This window comes from Mustela erminea, chromosome 12, assembly GCF_009829155.1.
Source record: "Mustela erminea isolate mMusErm1 chromosome 12, mMusErm1.Pri, whole genome shotgun sequence".
Lineage (NCBI taxonomy): Eukaryota > Metazoa > Chordata > Mammalia > Carnivora > Mustelidae > Mustela > Mustela erminea.
In genome coordinates, this window is record NC_045625.1 from 35882458 (window position 1) to 35905591 (window position 23134).

The window sequence follows — 23134 nt, forward strand, 5'->3', positions numbered from 1 at the left end:
TGAGACAAAACTATATACATATTCATCAGCTTTTTTTTTTTAATTTTAATTTTTTTTTTTTAAAGATTTTATTTATTTATTTGTAAGAGACAGAGGGAGAGAGAGCAAGCGAGCACAGGCAGACAAAGAGGCAGGCAGAGGCAGAGGGAGAAGCAGGCTCCCTGCCGAGCAAGGAGCCCAATGTGGGACTCGATCCCAGGACCCTGGGATCATGACCTGAGCCGAAGGCAGCTGCTTAACCAACTGAGCCACCCAGGCGTCCCTATTCATCAGCTTTATATAATACTCAGCGCTCATTCTATCTGGTGCCCTCCTTAATGCCCATCAACCAGTTATGCCATCACCCCACCGACATCTCCTCCACAACCCTCAGTTTGTTTCCTATAGCTAAGAGTCTCCTATGGTTTGTCTCCCTCTCTGATTTTGTCTTATTTTTCCTTGCCTTCCCCTATGCATGATATAGTTTTTTAATAATGTAGTTTATAAGGTACAATTCATGGTGTAAGCTAATTTTAATTAAAAAAATACACACATTTAGTTCTTTTTATCAGTAGTTTGATAGCAGTAAATGACTTTTCTAGCAGTAAATGGGTTGATGAATCTTTTAGGCCAATTAGGATCCTTATAGGCTGGAAGGTCTGGGCCTCCTGGACCATATCATCATAGGAGACATGAAGGACCACCCATTTACAGCCCAAAAGAGAACAGACACGTTTATCAACAAGTACTTATGAAATGCCCAATACCTATTTCAGGGAAGAAGCAAAAACTACAGGCATGTTCTAGGGCAAATTACAATTCATTGAGAAAGCTATCTTATTTTGAAAGATTTAGGTTATATTCACAGTTCTAAAATGCCTCACATTAGCTTGAAAAAATTATGGAAATAAAAACAACTAAGGTGAGAATATTCTTAAAACTTGTGCCTGCCTCTTTCATGAGTAATTTGGTAAAATAACTGGTCACGTCTGAAGAGGGGAAGTTTTCTTGTATTTTTCTTTAGCTTGAATTACCTAGGACATTGTTCACAGGTAGACATAAACTTGATGGTTACCTTTGTAAGAGTTAAGAACATAAGAATCACATGAAGTAAAAAGAACTATAAAGCAAAGAAGTGTATAACTAGCATATACATTTCCTCTTTCCTCCTTGGTTGCATGTTAAGGATAGAGACTGTCTTGCTCATCTCAGTAGTCACTTAACCTACTATAGAGCCTTATATGTGCCTTATAGTGTTCAGTGACTTTAACTAAGGAGTTCACCAAACTAAACTCAACACCCAAAGAACAAATAATCCAATCAAGAAATGGGTAGAAATTTTTTTTTTAGAGCAGAATTTGGTCATTACAGTGGTAGTCATATTTACACACTAGTTCTAGATCTTTTTGGGGTGTGAGGTACTGAGAGGATTAAGCAAGTATAGCGGCAGGCTGCCTTCTGGAATGTGCAGGGCAAGTATGCCTAGGTATAATTCCTCTCCGGGAGTTACCCTCACACCCAGATGGGCACTCTCTCTACTGCTAGCAGGAGCTGAAGCAAGAGAACCAGAACTGTATGTTCCAGCCACAACGACAGACCACACCCCCTCCTCTTTCTTCATCTCTCCCCACTTAACCTCACTGGTCTTCAACTCTGTTCTATGAGCTGCCCCCAGTGGGGCTGCTGAGCATCTAGGAAGGAATGCAGGATGTGTCTCAGAGAGTCCAACACTAGCTGAGGAACAGTTTGTTTTTTCCTAAAAATGGGCAGTCTATAAAGTTACGTAAGACCCAGCTCTCTCTGCTGGGAGCTTTTCCAACTCCAGCTGGAGAGATTCCTCAAGCTATTTAGAGTTTCAGGAAAAGGGTTTGGAATTTCCTGACTGGCCAGCTTATACTGGAGACATCTCTGGGCAGAGATAGGGAGGTTCCAGCAAGGAAAGCAGTAACTGAACTCCCACTGCCCCTCAAGTGTGGACCCACTGAGTTCTCCTGGAAATAGCCTGATCTGTTTGTAGTTAAAAATCTCAGAACAAGGACAAGCCCTACTGCCAAAACCAGAGCCCAAATAGAATCAAGTCTTTGGGGCTCACTCAGAAGAGGCTGGGTCTGGGAAATCTAATAGCCTGACCTAGAAGCACACCAACAGGGCTTTGGAAGGGCTTCCTTCCCTACTTTAGGCAGATGTATGGAGGAATTTGCTATTGGCTTGAAGAACCTCAGATGCCAAAGTCTTGCACAAGGACTGGATTGAATCAGTCAATAAACACTGACTGAATACCTGTGAAGTGCTGCAATATGTGAACAGAACAGACCCGGTGCCTTCCTTCCTGGAGCTTATAGTTCACCTGGGGAGACTGAACAAATAATTGAGTAACTATGACCATATAAACTATAAAGTAGGCCTCTGGAATATGCTACATTCAAAGGAAAGATAGCTAATTCATAAAAGCCAGTTCTGTGCAGGGAGGCCAACGAACATATTTGTTAATCAGGGATCAGTTTACACTGACTTGGCAACTGAAATGATCTGTATTTGAACTGAAAATTCCGGTCTTTGAAGGTGTCACTAGAATCTATCAATATAATCTGCAATTATATATCAATATAATCTGCTGGCATTTTACTGACATTCATTTTGTTGGAGTTCAGTCCCTGTTTACTTCACACACTTTTACTTAAACATAGGAACTCACTTCAGCTAACAAGTTACTATCTATTTACAGTGAAGAAATAGAACCTTGATTTCCAGCTAGAAGCCATTCATTTCTTTTCCTTCTGGTCAACAGAGTTATTAAAATGTCAGCAGGTAATCCTGTTCTTAAGAACTAATTCTGTAGCGAGGGGCAAGTTATTGGATCCTCCTCAGCCTGTGTTTCTTCACCCTATAAAATGTGAGTATCTCTCTTATAGGGTGGCAGTGGGATTGAGAAACAAGATACAGGGGCCACCTGGATGGCTCAGTGGTTAAGCATTGGCCTGCCTTCATCTTAGTCATGATCCCAGGGTCCTGGGATAGAGCCTTACATCAGGCTTCCTGCTCAATGGGAAGCCTGCTTCTCCCTCTCCCACTCCCCCTGGTTGTGTTCCCTCTCTTGGTATGTCTCTGTCAAATAAATAAATAAAATTAAAAAAAGGAAAGAAGATACAGAAAATATCTTGTACAGTGACTGATATTTACTGAGGGCTTGGTAAATGGCAACTATAATAAATGTTAACCAGGAATCTCTTCTTGAACCCAGTACCTCCTATTGCCTTTTCGAGACTGTTCTACTGTTCAGTTTACTAATTTACAACAGAAACCTTGCCACATTCATACCCACGTTTTTCTTTTCAATAGGCATACCATCCTAAATTCTTCAACCTTTCTTTGACTCTATTCTTTCTTTTGACTCTATTCTTTATTTCCTAAGTTGTAAAGTGGTTCTGTCCCAGGAAACATCCCAAAGGAATACAAAGAAAGAAGGTTAGAGTGAGTTTGCAACTTATCTGTGAATCAAGAATTTCCTAACCAGTGAACACAGTGAATTCAGGCCCTGGACCACCTGAACTGCTCAGAGTCAGCCAAACATGGTGTATGGACTGACAAGAGTCTCCTTAAAAGATCTAATTATTTTTAGACATGTACACCAAGTGACTCTCCTCAAGTCCTATAGCTTCTGTGTTAAACGTCTTTCTGGTCTATCCTCTCTTCTAATTCCTACAACTATTACTCTAATTCTAGGTCTTCCTTCAAAACCATTTTCAAGAACTATATTCAATCTTTGGATAAAGATTACATGGGCCAGGAATTGAGACTATTGCTAGGAATACAATGGTGAACAAGAGATATTACCCCTGCCCTCACTGAGCTTACAAGCTAATAAAGGAAGACAGACAATCACACAAATAAAAATATAATTACCAAGTGTGATAAATCTCATGAAAAGAAGTACAGAGTATTAAGAGGACTTGATTAAGACTAATTAAGGCACTGGTGAAGAGGTCAGGGAAGGCATCTCTGGTGAAATGATGTTTAAGGTGATCCTTAAAAGATGAGTTGAAAGGAAGTTAAAAGGTAAGAAGTGGGGGGAAAAAATTCCAGGTGGAGGGAATGACATGTGTGAAAGGCCCCAAGGAACAAAATGGATGGTATCTTAGAAAAACTGAAAGGAAGTCACTGTGGCTGAAAGTGTTCATTGTATTTGACAACCTGGAGTTCACTGGTGATCTTGACATAAATCATTTCATGGGAGTGGTAGGAAATGAAGTTAGAAGAGGGTTCAAAAGTAAATGGAGGGGTTACTTGGGTGGCTTGGTTGGTTAAGCATCTGACTCTTGATTTTGGGTCAGGTATTGATCTCAGGGTTGTGAGACTGAGACCCATATTGGGCTCTGTGCTGGGCATGGAGCCTGCTTTTGAGATTCTCTCTTTCCCTCTCCCTCTGCCTACCACCCCCCCCCCCAAACCCTGTGCACGCATTCTCTTTAAAAAAATAAAAAAAGAGAGAGAGAGAGAGAGAGAGGTACCTGGGTAGCTCCGTTGTTGAACATCTTCCTTCAGCTCAGGTCATGATTCCAGGGTCCTGGGATGGAGCCCTGCATCGGGCTCCCTGCTCGGCGGGAGGCCTGCTTCTCCCTCTCCCACTCCCCCTGCTTGTGTTCCAGTTCTCACTGTGTCTCTCCCTCTCTATGTCAAATAAATAAATAAAATAAAATTTCTTTAAAAAAATGAAAAATGGAGTAGTGGCAATAGCATAGATGGTCAATGAAGGTTGGCTGTTACAGTGAAGAATTAGAGTAGAGAAATAGGACAGTACCAAGAGAATGATGTGTGGTCAAAGGACTTCTAAAAAATTAGTATTTATTTTATTAAAACTGATAAATGCACATGCTTACAAAGCTAAATAGTTTTATCACATTTATAATGAAAAATAACAATCTTCAGCCCCAACCTTCCCATCTCTGTGTCATTCTTGAGACCACTACTTTCAAATCTTTTAGCTGTCTCAGTGGGCATTTATGTCTATGTTTATAAATAATGTGCTTATTTAGTTTCTTGGTTTTAACTTTTTTTTTTTTTTTAAAGATTTTATTTATTTATTTGACAGAGAGAGATCACAAGCAGACAGAGGCAGGCAGAGAGAGAGAGAGGGAAGCAGGCTCCCTGCTGAGCAGAGAGCCCGATGCGGGCCTCGATCCCAGGACCCATCATGACCTGAGCCGAAGGTAGCGGCTTAACCCACTGAGCCACCCAGGCGCCCTTAACTTTTTTTTTTTTTTGAAGATTTTATTTATTTTTCATAGAAAGAGAGAGCAAGCACAAGCAGGGGAAGCTTCAGGGAGGGACAAGCAGGCTCCCCACCAAGCAAGGAGCCTCGGGACTTGATCTCAGGACTCTGGGAATCATGACCTGAGCCAAAGGCAGGTGCTCAGGACTGAGCCACCCAGGCATTCCTTTAGTTTCTTGGTAAACATTCTCTTTTTACTTCCTCGTATAAGACAAAAACTCAGCAATTTTACACCCACTTTCCTCACAATTTCTAGTTAGATTAATATCCAGTGTTTACTGTGACTTGGTAGCCTGTGGACCCTCACTATTACTATATAATTTATAATACTTGTCTCTCTTTTGGTTTAGTTTTCCATACATTTGCCCCTAATTCTTCCCAAACTGTCTAGCAGAACAGTAAAAATCCCTCTCAAAAAAATTCCTCTCAATGTCAAATACAGTTTTTGTTGTTGTTTTTTCCTCTAGAAGATCCTCCTGGAACTAACTTTCTTTCTTTCTTTTTTTTTTTTTTTTTAAATTTTGTTTATTTATTTGACAGACAGAGATCACAAGTAGGCAGAGAGAGGGCGGGGGAAGCAGGCTCCCTGCTGAGCAGAGAGGGAGATTCGGGGCTCCATCCCAGGACTTGGGGATCATGACCTGAGCAGAAGGCAGAGGCTTTACCCACTGAGCCACCCAGGCGTCCCCCTCCCGGAACTTTCTATTCTCCTGATGCATTCTGAAGGGACTCTTTTCTGTGTTTATGACACCACTATCATACTGGGCTTCCCTTTATCGGCATCCTAGGAATTTCCTTTGCCTCTCTCTTATATTAGTTGCCCTAGGTTCTAGATCCCGTATTTTTTTTTTTCTTGTTTGCTCTCTTATTTTGCTGGAGCATATATTCTTTAGTAGCATCCTAAAAAATGATACACAGAAGGAACATTTTGGAAATGAGTATCTGACAATATATAAACTTTCACACATATACAAAAACTTTCACAGATGGTAATTTGGTTGTGTGTAAAGTCCTAGGCTAGAAATAAATTCTCTGGGGCACATGGATGGCTCAGTCAGTTAAACGTCCAACTCCTGATCTCAGCTTGATCTTGGGATCGTGAGTTCAAGCTCCATGTTGGGCTCCACACTGGGCATGGAGCTTACTTAAAAAAAAAAAAAAGAAGAAGAAAAAGAAAAAAATCAATTCTTCTCAGAAATTTGAAAGCATTGCTCCATTGCTTGCTAATTAGATTCCATTATTGTTCAGCCCAATGCCATTCTGATTCCTGATATTTGTATATAACTTTTTCAAGAAGAGTTTTGGATTTCTCCATTACCTCCAGTGTTCCAAATTTTGATGATGAGGTACCCTTGGGTAGGTTATTTCTATTGCTGTAGTAGCACACACTGCGCCCTTTTAATTTGGAGACTCAATGTTCTTCAGTTCTGGGAAATATACTTGTCTGCCCTGCTTCCTTCCTTCTTCCCTTTCCTTTCTTTTCCCTAATTTCCTCCCCACTGATGTTGAATATTTAGAAAAGGTTGGGATTAAATGATAAGCAATATCCTGAGAAGCAGTAGTAGCTCCAAAATTGCTATATAGTTTGAATTTGGGATTAGCAAACAGATCAAAAGGTGTGGGTAGGAGTTGGGTGGCATTAGGGAATTGCCTTGAAGTTCCATCTGTATAGCAATCACACTGTTTTTACTCAGGATACAGATTTATTTGGGGTAGCTTAAAAAGTGTATCATTTAGGTGTGATACCCTGTGCTGAATGGACATAAAAAACAATCTCAAAGCAGCTTAAACAATAGAGTAAATTTATTAATCATATCTATCAAGAAGACCAGAGGTAGAGTTACTACAGGGATAGTTAGTTCAGAGCCTTAGCATGTCTTTCAGATACTCTATTAGGTGAACAGATGGCTATCACCATCTCAACCATTACATCCAGCTATGTTAACTTCAGAGGCCAGCAGAGAGGAAGGAAGGCAAACTCTCCTAAATAAAATCTGGTTTCAGTGGGCAGATAATCAACTGCAAATATTTCAGGGTACTACAGTAGCTTAAAAAATAATGAAGGAGGATATGCAATCCAGTGAACCAGGAAGAATCGGCCTTTGCTGAGAGCTGGGGTATCTCCCCCATTCCAGTTAGTGAAGAGAGGATGGCTGCAGACACATCCGCAGATTGATAGTAGAAAGTGAGAGAGTTCATACTCTAAGACTTCTTTTCTCTTTCGAAGTGCATAAGTCAAAGTCATCAACAGAGTGCATGGAGGGAAAAAAAGGAGGGTCAGGAGCTGCAGAAGGTAGTGAAGGTATAAAATATTTGTTACAAAGAATGGAGGAACAACTTTGTTAGAAAAATCTAGTAAGATTGCTGGTCACTGTAAGTTTGGTGATGATGAATTTAAGGTGATATTAAATTTGCTGGGTTGTACAATTTTCTCCGGCAATGTGAGGCTGTTTGAGTATGAAAGAGTAAGGTGAAGGATTATGTTCTTTCAGGGTAAGTAAGGGTTTTACTAGATAAATAAATATATACATATGTATATATTTATATATATGTATTATATATATAAATAAATATTTTTTAAAAAGATTTTATTTATTTATTTGATAGAGACATAGAGAGAGAGGGAACACAAGCAGAGGGAGTGAGAGAGGGAGAAGCAGGCTTCCCGCCAAGCAGGGAGCTTGATGCGGGGCTCGATCTGGAATCATTACCTGAGCCAAAAACAGACACTTAATGACTGAGCCACCCAGGCGGCCCTAGATGTATATATATATATTTTTTAAAGATTTTATTTATTTATCTGACAGACAGAGATCACAAGTAGGCAGAGAGGCAGGCAGAGAGAGAAGAAGGGAAGCAGGCTCAACACGGGGCTCGATCCCAGGACTCCCGAGATCATGATCTGAGCCGAAGGCAGATCATGAGCCACCCAGGCACCCCTAGATGAATATATTTTTAAGAGAATGGTTATGTGAATGAAATTAAAGGGCTACCACTGAGGGTGCTGCAGCAAGTGAATGGAATACACTATGTCATAAACTATAGGGCCTCAACAGCAACATGGAAAAATGCTTAGGAAATAATGTTAGTTAAAAGAAAGTAGAGTACAAAATAATTTTATGTTATAATTACATCCCTACAAACTTTATATATGCATGTAAACAGAAAAGATAGGCAGATGGGATTACATGTGATTTAAATTTATTTTATTACTACTGTTTTATTTTTGTTTTTAAGTATTTTTTAAAAATTCCTACTTCCCCTTCACTGAATGCCAGCTTAATTTATAGATCTTCTTTTTATAAGGTCTTTATCTGGCCTACCAGTATTAACTGACCATTCTATCTTCTTTAAAACTTGTTTTAGGGGCAGCTGGGTGGCTCACTGGGTTAAAGCCTCTGCCTTCAGCTCGGGTCATGGTCCCAGGGTCCTGGGATGGAGCCCCCCATCAGGTTCTCTGCTCAGCGGGAAGCCTGCTTCCCTTTCTCTCTCTGTCTGCCTCTCTGCCTACTTGTGATCTCTGTCTGTCAAATAAATAAATATAATCTTAAAAAAAAAAAAACTTGTTTTATAGGGCTAAAACCAAACTTATCCTGGGGCCAGGCTAGAATTTCTGTGGATGTTAATATCATGGATCTTTGGTAAAAGCAAAAAAACCTTAGGAATATAGATTTGCTGAACTAGGCTTTAAGTTAGTTCAGTTACCATAATTCATTCATCACACAAATATTTATTGAGCTTATATTATTTGTCAGACATTATGTTCGGGACATGAGTATATGTCCCTAGGGAACAGAAAGATCTTTGGCTCAAGTCTGACATTCACACAGGGCCTCAAACTTAGCCTTTTATCCTTATATACAAATGAATTTTATGTGCAAATTAGGTATTTATACATAAAGCAAAATAGCTTTACTGTACATTTTTAAAATGTACAATCAGTGGGGTTTAGTGTATTTACAGGGTTGTGCAACCATCACCACAATCTAATTTTGCAGTATTTTCATCACCTCTAAAAGAAACCCTATACCCATTGATTTTATATCCTATAGTCTTACTGAACTCATTTATTAGTTAAAATAGTTTTTTTGTGGATTCTTTAGGACTTTCTATATACAAGATCATGTCATTCGCTAACAGAATAGTTCTACTTTTTCCTTTGTAATCTGGATACCTTTTAGTTCTTTTTTTTTTTTTTTTCCTTAAATGTGCTGGCTAAAACCAGTATAATGTTGAAATGGCAAGAACAGATATCCTTCTCCTGTTCCTGATCTCATAAAGCTTTTAGTTAGGTGCCTGGGTGGCTCAGTTGGTTAAGCAACTGCCTTCAGAGCTCATGTCATGATCCTGGAGTCTCAGGATTGAGTCTGGCATCGGGCTCCCTGCTCAGTGGGGAGTCTGCTTCTTCCTCTGACCCTCTCCCCTCTCATATTCTTTCTCTAATAAATACATAAAATCTTTTAAAAAAGAAGAGAAGAAGAAAGCTTTTAGTTGTCTTTTTCCATTAAGTACAAAGCTGGTGTGGGTTTTTTTGTAGATGCCCTTTATCAGCCTGAGGGTGTTCTCTTCTATTCCTGGTTTGTTGAGTGTTTGTTTTGTTTTGTTTTGTTTTGTTTTGTTTTAAAGATTTTATTTATTTATTTGACAGAGATCACAAGTAGGCAGAGAGGCAGGCAGGGAGAGAGGGGGAAGAGAGGTCATGACCCTGAGATCATGACCTGAGCTGAAGGCAGAGGCTTAACCCACTGAACCACCCAGGTGCCCCTGTTGAGTGTTTTTATCATGAAGTTGTCAAACGGCTTTTCTGCATCTATTGAAATGATCATGTGATTCTTATCCTACACAGAGTTTGTTTATGTAAATATTTAAAATATGCCAAAATTATTATAATCCTCTTTTGGATTTCAGTCATTTTTTAAAAAAAATTTGTGAGGCCTGAAATCATGACCCTAAGATCATGATCTGAGCTGAGACCAAGAGTTGGACATTTAACTACAGAACCACCCAGGTGCCCCTGTCATTTTTAATATACAAAGAACTTCAAAAACTAGGGGCACCTGGCTGGTTCACTTGGTAGAGCATGTGACTCTTGATCTCAAGGTTGTGAGTTTGAGCCCCATGTTGGGTATACAGACTACTTAAAAACATTTTTTTTTTTAAATCAAAAACTGGATGAGAGCAGGATCTCTTAGAAATCTTGAGAGATCCTGGATTCAAAGACTATTCCTGGACTCAGAGTTTACCATTAGGTGTTAACTGTTATAATGGAGCCCCAGACAAGGCCAATGGCAGCACAGTGGAAATCATACCTAAGTTTGCAAGGGGTGATTAGGAAAGGTTTCAGAAAGGATGTCATATGAGTAGATTCTTTTTTTTTTTTTTTTTTAAAGATTTTATTTATTTATTTGACAGACAGAGATCACAAGTAGGCAGAGAGGCAGGCAGAGAGAGAGAGAGAGAGGAGGAAGCAGGCTCCCTGCTGAGCAGAGAGCCTGATGTGGGGCTCGATCCCAGGACCCTGGGATCATGACCTGAGCCAAAGTCAGAGGCTTTAACCCACTGAGCCACCCAGGCGCCCCATATGAGTAGATTCTTAAAGGAGTAAAAGAAATATTTCTGTGGGTGAGGGTAAAGACAGCCTTCAGTCAGAACAAATATAGAAAGTTCCTCTTATTATTCAGCCATTAAGAAAGAAGGAATTTTGCCAATCGTGACAACATGGGTGGACCTCGAGAGCACTATGCTTAGTGAAATAAGTCAAACAGAGAAAGATAATACCATATGATTTCATTTACATGCAAAATCTAAACAAAACAAAAAAACCAAGCTCTTAGATTCAGAGAACAGACTGGTCACTGTCAGAGGGAGCGAGAAATGGGTAAGGGAGTAAAAAGGTATAGATTTCCAGTTATAAGAGAAAGGACCTGGGGATATAATATACAGCATGGAGACTATAGTTAATACTATACTGCATATTCAAAAGTTGCTAAGAGAGTAAATCTTAAAAGTTCTCATCACAAGAAAAAATTTTTTCTAACTATGTATGGTGATGGTTGTTACCTAGACTTTTTGTGGTGGTCATTTGCAATTTATGGAAATATTGAATCATTATGTTGTGTACTTGAAACTAAATCAAATGTTGTATGTCAATTATATCTCAATTTAAAAAATGTGGCTGTCAGAACTATTCAGTAGTATATTTTCATTTTATACTTGTCTTTATTTTTTAGATTATCCACAGTGAGCATATTCATCTATAATAAGAAAAAAAAAATACAGGGGGTGCCTGGGTGGCTCAGTGGGTTAAGCCTCTGCCTTCAGCTCAGGTCATGATCTCAGGGTCCTAGGTTCAAGCCCCACATTGGGCTCTCTGCTCAGCAGGGAGCCTGCTTCCCTCTCTTTCTCTGCCTGCCTCTCTGCCTACTTGTGATCTCTGTCAAATAAATAAATAAAATCTTAAAAAAAGAAAAAGAAACACCATTATTAAAAAAGAAAAAAATGGGACACCTGGGTGGCTCAGTTGGTTAAGCAGCTGCCTTCGGCTCAGGTCATGATCCCAGCATCCTGGGATCGAGTCCCACGTCGGGCTCCTTGCTCAGCAGGGAGCCTGCTTCTCCCTCTGCCTCTGCCTGCTACTCCGTCTGCCTGTGCTTACTCTCTCCCCACCTCTCTCTCTGATAAATAAAAAAGAAAAAAATGCAAAATATTTTCCAGAAAATATCTTTAAACAAAAATACCCAAATTTTGCTTTAAGTTTCAAAGAGAAAATGTCATAGTACCTTTCATTTCACCTTTCTCCATAAAAAGACACTTGTTTAAATATTTTCTAGGTTAAAGTCTGGGCAGCTAATAGCATTTCCTTAGAATGATTCTCCACAATCCCTTAATCTTGAATGAGTGAGATATTTATAATCCTTCTCTCTAAAGGAATAAAATCCAGTGTGGAAATTATATGCTCCAAATAACACTCTTAGACAGTAGCACTTTTGCCTTCAATTCTTGGGTCCTGTACATGGGGCTCTCCCCCTGCACCTCCTACCCTCTAATGAAAGTTTTTATATTGATCAACTCTGAAAACCACTGATTAAAAGGCAGAGATCAGAGTATAGATCTAATAGTAGTTCTGCTCAAAGTGTGGTCATTGGAGCAGTAGGATCATCTTCATCTGGGAATTTATTAGAAAGGTAAATACTGGGGTTCCTGTGTGGCTCAGTGGGTTAAAGCCTCTGCCTCTGGCTCAGGTCATGATCTCAGGATCCTGGGATCGAGCCCCGCATTGGGCTCTCTGCTCAGTGGGGAGTCTGCTTCCTCCTCTCTCTCTCTCTCTCTGCCTACTTGTGATCTCTGTCTGTCAAATAAATAAATAAAATCTTGAAAAAAAAAAAAAAAAGAAAGGTAAATACTGTGACACCTGGTGGCTCAGGTCATGATCCCAGGGTTCTGGGATGGAATCCTATACTGGGCTCCTTGCTCCACAGAGAGCCTGCTTCTCCCTCTGCTTGTGCTCTCTCTCTGACAAATAAATAAAATCTTAACAAGAAAAGAAAAGAAAATGAAAAAGAAAAAGAAAGGCAAATACTTGGGCTCCAAGCCAGACTTATTGAATCAGAATTTCAGGGGTGATCTAGGTGATTTTTATGCACCCTCAAGTTTGAAAAGCACATGTCTAGAGGAAATTGGGCAGAGGCCAAGGGTACTCAAAAGGAAGGAGGTACAGAGCTCCTCAATGTTGAACGTACACATTTTTAAAGCATATACATTATTATAAAATAGTCTAAAGACAAAACCTTTTATTTACTATAAACCAAATGTATGGGTAGAAAAATTCTTCTTGGCTCTGGGCTAAAAAGGGTCAACAAATTAGCACAGGTCTTAGATGAAAGGGCAAAAGGTATCTGTAATTCATGCCTAGTTCCATGAAGTTTGTTAAATTAAGACTATCAAATTTTAAGATTTTATTTATTTGAAAGAGAGAGAGGGAAAGCAAGAGGGAGAGAGAGCACACAATTCCCTGAGCTGAAGGCAGATACCTTTTTTTCTTTTTTTTAAAGATTTTATTTATTTATTTGACAGAGATCACAAGTAGGCAGAGAGGCTTATGGCGGGGGGGGGGGGGTGGTGGGGCGGGGGGGGGGGGTGGGGGGAAGCAGGTTCCTCGCTGAGCAGAGAGCCTGATGCGGGGCTCGATCCCAGGACCCTGGGATCATGACCTGAGCCGAAGGCAGAGGCTTTAACCCACTGAGCCCCCCAGGGGCCCTGAAGGCAGATACTTAACGAACTTAGCTTCCCAGGTGTCCCAAGGCTATCAGTTTTACATAGGAATTTGGGAATCACTTGGTTATATTTTTGCAAAACACATTTCAGTTATATTTTTTTCAAACCATGACTGGCTACTAGTGGGTAGTCAACTGAAGACGGGATCTCAAATTCAATCATTTATGTGAACCTCTTTCTACTTTGGAATCATGACTCAGCAGGAGAAACATCTTTGTCAGTGGCTTTCAAACTGTGCTTTACAGAGCTCCCTCATGGGGCTGTGAGACAGGGAGATGAAGGAGATGAAGAGGAAAGGAGGGAGAGATGACTAGGTTAGACTCTATTTCCCCAACTCCTTGCCTGTTGTCAACCAAAACAGCTCGGATTTTATCTTTTTGTGTCCGCTTTCTTGTGGAATAAACTTGAACAAAGAAGTCCCTCTAAAAGAAGTTTGAGATTCTCTACTACAGATCTTCCCAACTGACACAAAGCCATAGCTGTCTTTTGTTCTCATGAGATCAATGACCTTTGTTAACTATCTATTACTACCACTTGGTTGGTAGAAAGGACTCACAAATGCATAATCAGGCACGTGGTTCTGCTTCCAGGCCTCCTCCCTTCTCTGATCACTGCCATTAGGGATGAATAAACTAATGATGTTGTAGGTTGCTGTGTTGATGTCAAGCAAAACACTTTACATAAACCAGCCTATAAACCAAAATAAACACTACATTATCTAAGAAGTTAACTTTAAGTGTAAAGAAAAGAGAATAATATTTTAAAGAAGTAGACTAGCTCTTTTACAACCAAGAGGTAAGCTTCAAAGTAGTCACTTTGAAAGACTTACTTCATTACAGTAGTGCTCCTATACAAAATATTTCTAGAACTCCTGGGATGCCTGGGTGGCTCAGTTGCTTAGGCATCCAACTCCTGATCTCGGCTTGGGTGTTGATATCAGGGTTGTGAATTCAACACCTTCACCAGGCTCCATGATGGGTGTGGAGCCTACATTAAAAAAAAAATCTAGAGCTCCTATAAAAATTTTAAAAAGTATGTATGTTAAAAAAAAAAAAAAAGTTGGGGGCACCTGGCTGGCTCAGTTAGTAGAGTATGTAACTGTTGATCCCAGGATCTTGAGTTCATGCCCCATGTTGGGTGTGGAGCCTACTTAAAATAAAAATTAAAAAATTATATATGTATCAAATATATATATAAACATTTCTAGAACTCCTCTTTGGAACTGCAAAAAACCCACCTAGCCAACTCACCAAATTGTGAGGCATAATCACTGTTTTAAGCCACTAAGTTTTGGGGTGGTTTGTTATACAGCAATATATAATAAGTGAGACAGAAAAGTTTAAATCAGGGGCACCTGGGTGGCTCAGTTGGTTAAGCGTCTGCCTTGGGCTCAGGTCATGATCCCAGGTCCTGGGATCCAGCCCCGCATCGAGCTCCCTACTCAGCAGGGAGTCTGCTTCTCCCTCTGCCTCTTCCTCTCTCTCTCATGAATAAATAAATTTTTAAAAATCTTTAAAAAAAAAAAGTTGAAATCATTATGCTTTGGAGGATATTGAAAGGAAAAGATTAGCCTTACAGAAAAACTCTAGCTATGCAGCTGTATCTTTTTTTTTTTTTTTTTAAGATTATTTATTTGAGAGAAAGAGAGAGAACGCACAAGCAGTGGGGAGAGGGAGAAGCAGACTCCCTACTGAGCAGAAAGCCCGAAGTGGGGCTTGATACCAGGACCCCAAATCATGACCTGAACCAAAGACAGAGGCTTAACCAACTGAGCCACCCAGGTGCCTGTATCCCTAAATAGAATACAACGCTTTAAAAAACAAGTAAATAATATTTTGTAAGAGAACTCCATAATGAATGGGATCAGCAGTAGATCTTTCTCGAGTTTTTGCTTTTTTCCTTAGGGTTACCTGAACCCTATCTATTTTGATGTTAGGAATACTCTGCTCTCCTGTTCTCTTTACCTGAGCAAGGATAAAAATAATTTTCCATTTCTCTCTGAGTACACTAAATATAAGGCTACATTTTCTTTTTAAAAAGAGCTGTATAAGAAAAGAAAGTACAAAAGTATAAAAACAGATAAACAAGTTAAATATAGATTTTAGGATACTAAGATAAGCAAGTTAAGTATAGACTTTGGATCCTAAGATAACTAAAGTGTAACCAGAAGTTGGCTGGCCCTGTTTTCCTCTCTATCCAGTTATCAATACACTGTCTTTGACTATAGGACCTCACACAAATAAAAAACACAGCAGATTATTTCAAAGCTCAATGTCTTAACTTCCTGGAAGAAAAAAAAGACTATCCTACTAAACCAAGAATTCTAGAGAACAGAGGATTTCTTCCTGAAGCATCAAAATTTTTAAAAAAATTTTAGGCATTTTGGTAAATTCCCTCCCCCCCCCTTTTTTTTAAGATTTTATTTATTCATTTGACAGACAGAGATCACAAGTATGCAGAGAGGCAGGCAGAGAGAGAGGAGGAAGCAGGCTCCCTGCCGAGCAGAGAGCCCGATGCGGGGCTCGATCCCAGGACCCTGGGATCATGACCTGAGCCGAAAGCAGAGGCCTTAACCCACTGAGTCACCCAGGTGCCCCCCTTTTTTTCTTTTTAAAGATTTTATTTATTTGACAGAGAGCGAGAGAGGGAATACAAGCAGGGGGAGTGGGAGAGGGAGAAGCGGACTTTCCATGTAACAGGGAACCCGATGTTGGTCTTGACTAGATTCCAGGACCCAAGAATCATGATCTGAGCCAAAGGCAGCGGCTTAACAGCTAAGCCACCCAGGTGCCCCTTGGTAAATTCCTTTAAAAGTACACTTTTAGGGGTACTTGGGTGGCTCAGTCGTTGGGCATCTGCCTTCAGTTCAGGTCATGGTCTAAGGGTTCTGGGATCCAGCCCCCAAATCGGGCTCCCTACTCAGCAGGAAGCCTGTTTCTCCCTCTCTCTAGCTATCTCTAAGAAATAAATAAAATCTTTAAAAAAAAAAAAAAAAAAAGAAATGAAATCTTAAAAAAAAGAAAGTACACTTTTACTGGGGCATCTGGGTGAGTCAGTTGGTTAAGTGCCTGACTCTAGATTTCGGCTCAGATCATCTCAGGCTCATCAGATGGAGTCCTGTACCAGGCTCCATGCTCAGAGCAGACCCCTTGTCCCTCTCTCTCTGCTCCTCCCCCAGCCCCCGCTCGCTCCCCGCTCCCGCTCCCGCTCTCTCAAACAAATAAATAAAATCCTTTAAAAAATAAAGTTACATTCTTATTTATATACTTTGTTTCACATACAATATATAGGTTATAACTTTTTTTTTTCAACTTTTTATTAATGATTCACTATGAACACTAATTAATATACTAGGCTAAAATGCAATTTTGTTCTCAGAGTCTGTTAAGGACTTGCATACCAAATTATCAAACCCCTTTCTAGTCCATAGGCAAGAAAAAGAAATAAAAGGCATCTGAGTCTCTGTTTGCAGACAACCTGATCTTACAAGTAAAAAACCCTAAAAATACCCCACAAAACTGTTAGAACTAATAAATTAATCCAGCAGAGTTGCAGGACATAAAAATCTGTTGTATTTCCATACACCAGCAAAGAAAAATATGAAAAGAAAATTAAGAGAACAATTTCATTTACAATAACATCAAAAAGAACAAAATACTCAGGAATAAGCTTAACCAAAGAGGTAAAAGACTTGGACACTAAAAACTATGAAATGAAAACACAAATAAATGAAAAGATAACCTGTGTTCATGGATTGTTAAGACTTAATATAGTTAAGATGTCAAAACCTGCAATATGTGACAACATAAATAGACATTATGCTAAATGAAATAAGCTAAGCACAGAAAGAAAAACATTTCCTGATGTCACTTATATGAGGTATCTACAATAGGCAAATTAATGAATCAAAGAGTGAAATGGTGGTTGCCAGGGGCTGGAGGAGAGGGAAATGGGGAATTGCTGTTCAATGAATATAAAATTCTAGTCAAGCAAGATGAGGAAGCTCTAGAGATCTGCAGTACAACAATGTACCTATAGCCAACAATATATTTTTAAGTGTTCTTTCCACATTAACTAAAAAAAAAAGTCAGTACTACCCAAAGCAACCTGCAGATTCAATGCAGTCATTTTCAAAATCCTAACAATATTTTTTGCAGCGATGAAGAAATCCATCCTAAAATTCATATGTAATCTCAAGGGTTCCTGAATAGCAAAACAATCTTGAAACAGAAGAGTAAAGCCAGAAGGCTTCACTTTCCTAATTTCAATACTTTCTAAAAAGCTACAGTAACCAAAAGAGTGTGGTATTGGTATAAATACAGAAATACAGACCAATGGAATTGAATACAGAGCCCAGAAATAAACTCTGGCAAATCTGGTTGATGATTTTTGACAAGAATGCCAAGACTATTCAATGGAGGAAAGGACAGTCTTTTCAATAAACAGTGTTGGGAAAACTGATATCCAGAGTGCAAAGAATAAAGCTGGGCTTTTGTCTTACACTATATACAAAAATTAACTCAAAATGGATCAAAGACTTAACCACAGACATAAAACTATAAAAAACTTAGAAAAAAACATAGGGGGAAAACTTCATGACACTGAATTTGGCAATGATTTTTTATTACCAACATTGCACCAAAACCACAGGCAACAAAAAGAAAAACAAATAAACTGGTTTTCACCAAAATTTAAACCTTTGTGCATCAAAGGTCAATCGACGGAGTGAAAAGGCAACCCACAGAAGGGGAGATATTTGTCTATCATATATCTGGTAAGGAACTTCTATCCAGAATATATGAAGAACTCACATAACTCAATAATAAAAAGATATGTAACCCAATTAAAAAATGGGCAAAGATGGGGCACCTGGGAGGCTCAGACAGTTAAGAGTCTGCCTTTGGCTCAAGTTATGATCTCCAGGTCTTGGGATCAAGCCCCATGCTGGGCTCCCAGTTCAGGGGAGTCTGCTTCTCCCTCTGCCTCCCCCGCACCTTGTGCTTTCTCTCTCCCTGCCTTTTCCTTAAAAGGAAGGAAATTCAGATACGAGCTGCAAAATGGATGAACCCTGAAGACATTATGTGAAATGAAATAAACCAGTCACAGATATTATGATTTAACTTACAGTGGTCAAATTCATACAGTAATCTAGAGTAGTCAAATTCTTAGAGGAAAGAAAGCAGAATGGTAGTTACCAGGGGCTCTGGGGAAGAGGGAATGAGAGTTATTGTTTAATAGGTATGGAGTTTCAGTTTGAGAAGATGAAAAACTTTTGTAGATGGATGGTGGTGATGTATGGATAACAATGTGAATATACTGAATGCCACTGAACTTTACACTTCAGAATGGTTAAAATTTCTCCAAAGAAGGCATCCAGATGGCCAAAAGACACATGAAAAGATGCTCAACATCACTCACCATCAGGGAAATGCAAACCAAAACGACAATGAGACACTGCCTCACACCCGTCAGAATGGCTAAAATCAACAACACAAGAAACAAATGTTGGCAAGGATGTGGAGAAAAAGGTACCCCCTCTGCACTACTGGAGGGAATGCAAACTGGTGCAACCACTAAGGAAAACAGTATGGAGTTTCCTCAAAAAATTAAAAATAGAACTACCCTAGGATCCAGTAATTGTACTACTGGGTATTCCACCCCACCCCCAGAAAAAAGCAAAAACACTAATTTGAAGGGATGCATGCATTCCTATGTTTATTGCAGCATTATTTACAGTAGCCAAACTATGGAAGCAGCATAAGTGTCCATCGATAGATGAATGGACAAAGAAGACATGGGGCGTGTGTGTGTGTGTGTGTAAAATACAGAATATATATATTACAGGATATTATTCAGTCATAAAAAAGAATGAAATCTTGTCATTTACAACAAGGACAGAGTTAGAGAGTACAACACTAAGCAAAATAAGTCAGTCAGAGAAAGACAAATATCATATGATGTCAATCATATGTGGAAGTTAAGAAATGAAACAAATAAGCAAAGGGGGAAGAAAGAGAGACAAACCAAGAAACAGACTTTTTTTTTTTAAGAGAGTGGGGAGGGGCAGAGGGAGAGGAAGAGAGAGAATCTTAAGCCTACTCCATGTCCAGCATGGGGCCTCACACAGGGTTCAATCTCATCGCCACCTGAGCCCAAATATGAGTTGGATGCTTAACTGAGTGAACCACCCAGGAGCCCCCAGACTCTTAACTAGGGAGAACAAACTTATGGTTACCAGAATGGAGGTGGGTGAGGGAATGGGGGAAATAGGAAATGGCCATTCAAAAGTATAATTATGATGAAAAAAATGATTAAAAAAAAGAATGGTTAGAATGGTAGACTTTATGTTATACATATGTCACCACAGTTGGAAAAAAAGAGAGAGTGAAGGTGGTACAGGAGGTTCTGCTATGTGTTGTACTTTTTTGTTAGAATCTACTCACCCCCATCCCACTCTCATCTCCATTCCTGGCCATCACTCTCAGAGCTATGTTGATATCTGGCCACTCAAAATATGTTCATTTTGCACGACAGATTCTTTGACAGGTACTAATATATTGTATGCCAGTGTCTCAGTGGGTGTTTTCTGGGTAACCCAAACACGGATCAATCAGACTACCTTCACAGAGCTTGCCCTTACCCTAATGTGTCATAAGCCACTCCAGTCAAGTGACTTTTAATAGGGTGCTCAGTCATTGTGTATGAGTAACAGAAGAGAAGGGTGAGTTATTGTCCTAAGTTTGCAGAGAGAAAATTAGAACGCATAAGCCTTCCCATGAACTAGGGTTGCCAGATTTAGCAAACAAAAATACAGGACACCCTGTTGTTCATCTGAAATTCAAATTTAACTTGGCATCTTTTATTTTATCTGGCAACACAATGAAGTACTAGAAGTTGAAAAGAAAATCAATAAAATAACCCAGAGTGTTCAGGGCTCCCTGAGGTCCAACTTGATAGGGAGTCTAGACAGGTTAAAGTAAAAAAGCTCCTTAAGGGGCGTCTGGGTGGCTCAGTGAGTTAAGCCGCTGCCTTCAGCTCAGGTCATGATCTCAGGGTCCTGGGATCGAGTCCTGCATCGGGCTCTCTGCTCAGCAGGGAGCCTGCTTCCCTTCCTCTCTCTCTGCCTGCCTCTCTGCCTACTTGTGATCTCTCTCTGTCAAATGAATAAATAAAATCTTAAAAAAAAAAAAAGCACCTTAAAAATTGGTCCCACTTCCCCCACCAAAAAAACGTATTGGTCTCCATATGCAATGCTCATGTGGACTCCATCTCAGGAGCCCCTCCCTGATTTGGGTATCTATGGTCCAGGACTTACTTTATAAAGACAGATCAGAGGGTGGAGGGAAAAAAAAAAGTGAAGAAGGATAAATCAAAGCTAGAAATGGGTGAGAACATACTCAGCTTCCCGTTAGGCTGCCCTGGCCTGGAAAAGCAACTTTCAGCACTTAAAATCAGGGGAAATCAGATTTTGCCCTGGCTCAAAGTGGAAGGGAAACAAAGGTAGTTAAGTTTCCTATGGCACTTATAGCAAGAGGGGCACAGGTAACAGAATACAGGAATAGTGGTGGGATCTCTCTTCCTTCCACAAAGCCATACCACTGCCTCCTAAGAAACTCCAATCATTATTTGTACTTACTAATACTCTGAACCCCAGTTAAAACAAGGCCACTACTGGTCAAGCAACTACTTGTCAGCTTATCAGCGCCTACAGCTTCCCAGCCATTGTTTCATGACTGCAGTATCACCTACTTCCCTACAGAACCTCAGCTAAAACAGGTCTTTGAACCCTGTCCCACCTTCAGGAATCTGAATCTGTTCAGGTTATCCTCCTACAAACCAACAAAAACAGATTTCAGGCTATTCTTTGAGAACGCATCTTTAAAAAGGTTCACATTCTCATTTATTACTGACACTGTTCACATAGTGGTAATCCTTGTTTGACTCTGGTCTACTGAGATATAAATGGCTCAATATGGCCTGATCATCATACTACAGCAGTATTTAGGAATCTTTGATATCTATCACAGTAGGCCTGCCTGGGAGGTCTACCACTCCAGTCTCTGAGGGGTGTGGGTGGGGGTATCCAGGAGCTAAAGAGTAAAATCAATGAGGACTTTCATTCCTCAACCTGTCCTGAACACCAGCTGACTGGCTACACTGAGTCAGCATTAAAGGCTGTGGCTGACCTCCAGAATTCTTCCCCAGAGGGAGTAGTTAGCCTCTAGGGCAAGAGGAGCAGGTCACTTGGGCAAAGCTCTTTCAAGATTATCTGGGCAGCCTCTAAGGCACCTACCAATAATTTCTGCAGCACCCCCGCCCCCTTTTTAGAACATTAGTGGAAAACAGCTGATACACCGAAGGTCCTACCTGAATGAAGTTAGATGCGTGAATTATAAGACTGAACATACTCCATTGGAGGCTTGCCACATGAGCATCACAAGTAACCTTTCAGATACCGCCCCCCACCATGTTAACTAGAGACACCTTTCCCACCAAAGCACTCTGCCTCACACCTTCTACATTGGGGTCATTCATTCATTTATCCACCCGTCAAATATTACTGGGTGCAAACATATCAGGTACTGTGCTGGGGCGCTGGGGATACAAAAGAATACTGTATGGTTTTTGCCCCCAGGGCAGTACCCTGGCGTCTGCTATGCCAGCCTGACAGTCCCAAACCAGCTCCGGGCACGGGATCACCGTGCCCTTCGCAGCAGGTTAAGTGCATGGGTGGGAAAACCGGCAAAAGGTCAGGCCAAACGTTTTCTTAAGGTGAGAGCGAGAGAAAGATCTTAGCCTGGCTCAGGCAGATATCAACTCCAGAACCAGGGGACAAAGGGGCGGAGGGCACCGACGGCCTGGCTGGGACTGGCTGTGCGGAAGCCCCCGCCACGGTAGCGGGGCTGGCTGCTGGGCCGCTGCGCTCTCCCAGGGCCCGCAAAGGAGATGTGGATACAACGATACAGCTGGGCGCGAGTCAGCTGAGGGGCGTCACCGCAGGGACAGTCTGAGGAGACGGTTGGGCTGGATCTGAGGTGACGCCCAAAGGGATGTTTGGTCCTTGGTGCTGGAGGGTTCAGCGGATGGTAGGGCTGTAAGGTCAGGAGGAGGTCGGTCCAGAGGGTGGGAGCGGACCAGGAGGGTGGGGATGAAGGGCCACCGACAGGGCTGAGGGGAAGGGCGGGGGCGCGCAGGGCTTTCTCCTAAGGGATCCTTCGGAACGTGAGAGCAGTGGGTCTTCCGGACCCCGCCAACCCCCAAGAGGCGTCCCTACCTCGTTTCTCGCCTCAGCGTGAGCCTACGGTGCCGGCGGCGAGGGTGCTGGCGGCGGCTGCGGCGCCGGCGGCGCGTCTCGCGCCCTCCTGGGGTCGTGCTGCAGCTGGGTCAGGCCGGCGCCCCCCTTCTCTCCGGCCGGGTTGGTAATGTCCGGCCCCCCCTGCAGCCGCGGAGCCGATGGTCCAATCTGGCTTTCCCTCCAACCGCCCCTCCGGACGGCGCGTTGGTTCGGTCCTCTGGGCCGGCCGTGCTTGCCCACCTCCCAAGCGGCTCACTGCGATGGGTGCCGCGAGTCACGCGCAGTGCTTTCCGGCGACGGGAGCAGCGAGGCTTCGG

The 23134-nt window shown here is 41.2% G+C and overlaps 1 protein-coding gene across 4 annotated transcripts in view; it reads right to left on the reverse strand.

The window, feature by feature from the left end:
• RUSC2 (RUN and SH3 domain containing 2) overlaps positions 1 to 23134 on the reverse strand; it is a 70631-nt gene extending 47497 nt beyond the window's left edge. For all 4 annotated transcript variants that reach the window (XM_032307360.1, XM_032307359.1, XM_032307357.1 and 1 more), the window contains exon 1: positions 22797 to 23134. The gene's annotated coding sequence lies outside the window, so the exon portion shown is untranslated. The remainder of the gene's footprint in view (positions 1 to 22796) is intronic.